General features: G+C 41.4%; 1 pseudogene; it reads left to right on the top strand.

Moving 5' to 3' along the window:
* Positions 1-2,764, top strand: part of LOC106333951 — a 5,324-nt pseudogene extending 2,560 nt beyond the window's left edge.
* The last annotated feature ends 1,304 nt before the right edge of the window (positions 2,765-4,068 follow it).

Here is a 4,068-nt window from a genome sequence, read left to right as displayed (position 1 = left end):
GCTGATGAGCTTCTAGAGGAGTTGGCACTTGAAGACCCTCTACAGCAAGCTTTAACAATTGAAAAAGAGGTCCAAGTGATTGAGAACAAGGAAAGTGATGCCTATGTGAAGATGCTGGATTCTCACAAGGGGATTGTTGGTGAAGATCAGAATGAGGAGCTTACACATGAGATTCACCATGCTACCTCAGCTACTCAACAAGAAGACATTCATCAAGAGGACTGGAGTGAACTCAAGGCGCCTATAGTGGAGCTTAAACCTCTTCCCCAAGGTGTAAGGTATGCTTTTCTTGGCCCTAATGAGACTTACCCTGTCATAGTGAGTAGTGATAAACTTTTGAATGAACTTAAAAAGTATAGAAAGGCAATAGGCTACTTACTAGATGATGCTTCTTTATGCATGCATGGGATACATCTAGAGGATGAATCTATGACTTCTATAGAACATCAAAGAAGGTTGAACCCCAACTTGAAGGATGTTGTTAAGAAAGAGATTCTAAAACTCCTAGATGCAGGCATAATCTATCCTATTTCCGATAGCAAATGGGTGTCTCCTGTGCATGTTGTCCCAAAGAAGGGTGGAATAATTGTGGTTAGAAATTATAAGAATGAACTAATTCCAACAAAAACAATAACAGGACATAGGATGTGCATAGATTATAGAAAATTAAACTCAGCATCTAGAAATGATCATTTTCCATTGCCATTCATTGATCAAATGCTTGAGAGACTTGCAAATCATCCCTATTATTGTTTTCTTGATGGGTATTCAGGGTTCTTCCAAATACCCATACATCCAAATGATCAAGAGAAAACAACATTCACATGCCCTTATGGTACCTTTGCTTATCGAAGGATGCCATTTGGGCTACGTAATGCTCCAGCCACCTTCCAAAGGTGCATGATGTATATTTTCTCTGATCTTATAGAGGATGTTGTGGAGGTGTTCATGGATGACTTCTCTGTCTACGGATCTTCGTTTTCTGCTTGTTTGTCCAATCTTAGCTTTGCAGGGTCCTAAAGAGATGGGAAGACACCAACCTTGTGCTGAACTGGGAGAAATGTCATTTCATGGTTAAGGAAGGGATTGTGCTTGGACACAAGATTTCAGAGAAAGGGATTGAGGTGGACAAGGCTAAGATTGAAGTGATGGTTGGGTTAGCTCCACCAAAGACAATGAAAGACATTAGAAACTTCATTGGTCATGCTGGATTCTATAGAAGATTCATCAAAGACTTCTCCATAATAGCTAGGCCAATGACTAAGCTTCTATGCAAGGAAGTTGCATTCAACTTTGATTGGGAATGTCTAGAAGCATTCGAGAAGTTGAAGGACAAGCTGGTTAGTGCCCCCATTGTGCAGCCACCAGATTGGGATCTCCCCTTTGAGATCATGTGTGATGCTAGTGACTATGCTGTGGGAGCTGTTCTTGGCCAAAAGAAGGACAAGAAGACTCATGTGATCTACTATGCGAGTAAAACTCTTGATGAAGCCCAAATGAAGTATGCTACAACTGAGAAGGAGCTGCTAGTCATTGTCTATGCCTTTGAGAAGTTCAGAAGCTATTTGGTTGGGTCAAAAGTCATATTCCACACTGATCATGCTGCATTGAGACACCTCATGGCCAAGAAGGATGCTAAGCCAAGGCTGTTGAGGTGGATCTTGCTGCTACAATAGTTTGACCTTGAGATCAAAGACAAGCCAGGAGTCGAGAATGGTGTAGCTGATCACTTGTCTAGACTGAAGATTGAGAGTGGGATCCCTATTGATGAAGGGCTTCCAGAAGAATGGATAATGGCAATTGGAGCAGTGGTAGCAGTTTGTGAAACTGGAAAGAAGCTTGAAGAGGTGAAGGCAAATGAAGAGAAAGGTCCTTGGTATGCTGATTTGGTGAACTACTTAGCTTGTGGAAGAGAGGCAATGGGTCTTGAAAGATATGCTAAGAAGAAGTTCTACAAAGATGTGAAGAGATACTATTGGGATGAGCCTTACCTCTACATCCTTTTTAGAGATCAACTCTATAGAAGAGTAGTATATGAAGAAGAAGTTGAAGGGATCCTTACACACTGTCATGGATCATCCTATGGAGGCCATTTTGCTACTTTCAAGACTGTTTCGAAGGTGTTACAAGCTGGGTTTTGGAGGCCTCATATGTTCAAGGATATTCCAACAGAGAAATCAAGTCTATTTTGGAGAAAACTGTGGGAACTACAAGGAAAGATTGGTCTATCAAGCTAGATGATGCATTTTGGGCTTATAGGACTGCTTACAAGACTCCTTTGGGAACCACACCTTTCAACCTTGTGTATGGAAAGGCTTGTCATCTACCAGTTGAGCTTGAGTACAAGGCATTGTGGGCTGTTAAGTTGCTGAATTTTGACATCAAGAGTGCCAAAGAGAAGAGACTTCTCCAACTCAATGAGCTTGATGAGATTAGACTGGATGCTTTTGAGAACTCAATGATTTACAAGGAGAAAACCAAAGCTTTTCATGACAAGAAGATCTTGAAGAGAGAATTCAGTGCTGGAGATCAAGTGCTTCTCTACAACTATAGACTGAAGTTGTTTCCCGGGAAGCTCAAGTCAAGATGGTCCGGTCCTTTCAAGATCAAGGAAGTTAGGCAATATGGGGCAATTGTGTTATGGGACAGGAATGGTGGAAACTTCACAGTCAATGGACAAAGAGTTAAGCTCTACATGGGAACCACAAGTGAGGAGAAAGGAATCTCGGTTTCACTCTCCGACCCCGTTACTGCCTAGCCAAAGGAAAGCAAAGTCAAGCTAGAGACTTAAAACAAGCTCACTTGGGAGGAAGTCTCATGTCTATCCTTGTACATACAAAAAAAAAAAAAAAAAAAAAAAAAAAAAAAAAAAACGCAGGATAAGTGGCGCGGGGTCCTTTACCCGATCGTACGAATTTGGTCGGAGACGACGTTCTCACGCGGGATAACCCACGTGGGTTGACTAACCCGCATCGCTTCGTCGATGGTTCAACGCGGGTCGAGCCCACGCGGGTTCCTCTACCTGCTCGCACGACGAACACAATCGGAGACATATTCACGCGAGGTGCATCACGTGGGGTCTCGGCTGTTTCTTCTACCCGCGTCGTCGGGTCTAACCCGCTCATGTATGGTTTCTAACCCTAAAACCGGCAACACGACCCGGTTCAACCCTAAAACTACCTACCCCGAGTCCCTCTCTCTCGTTTCCTCTCTTTTTTTTTTCTTTCACAAACACCAAACTCTCTTAAACCTCCCTCACCAAATCATCCCATATATCACTTAATTCTTCACCAAATCAATCCATTTTTTTTTCCTAAATCAAGCTTTCGCCCTTGTAGTCTATTTTCTTGATTCACCTCATCATTTCCATTCATCCATAGCGAGGTATTGTATCACAAAGTTCAATTTCGTAACCCTCATGAACCCTAGAAATTTGAACTTAAAATTTGATCTTTCTCTTGCTTGATTCTTGTGAAATAGACTAGGGAAAACTTATATATCATGTTGGGTTGTTGATTCTATGGTGAATTTGAGTTGAATTTGAACTTTGAAAATTAGGGTTCATGAGATTTGGGGATTTTTAAAAACTACTATAATTCCATATCACTTTGGCTTGGTTTTGTTAGTTAAGGTGTTTGAGAACTTAATTAGAGAACTTTCTAATTGAAGAACTCATTTGATGCTTAAATTTTGCTTAAAAGCCTTATTCTTTTCTTACATCCATCTCTTGTGCAATGTGATAGTTTTGCTTAAGCTAAGTGATCATGAATTGAATTCACATTTTCATTATCAAGTTTCCTACTTCCATTTTCTTATTCTTTTCCAAGGTTTGAAATTTTCAGGTACAAATGGGGAGAAAGGATCAACACAAGATAGAGGCCGAGAAACAAGAGCTTGCCAAGCAAGAGACTGCTAGACATGGGAAGCATTTAACCTCCGTATCTACAACGGGAAGAACTTCTAGGCAACAAGCCTTGGCAGCAAAGAAGAGGGATGACAAGAAAGTTGTAACTGCCGAGGGAGTGGATGCTAGCAGTAGAAGGTCAACCCCTCCCAAAAGATCTAAGG

This window comes from Brassica oleracea, chromosome C1, assembly GCF_000695525.1.
Source record: "Brassica oleracea var. oleracea cultivar TO1000 chromosome C1, BOL, whole genome shotgun sequence".
Taxonomy (NCBI): domain Eukaryota; kingdom Viridiplantae; phylum Streptophyta; class Magnoliopsida; order Brassicales; family Brassicaceae; genus Brassica; species Brassica oleracea.
The sequence above is the reverse complement of the archived record's forward strand: the minus strand, read 5'-3'. Positions and strand labels throughout refer to the sequence as shown.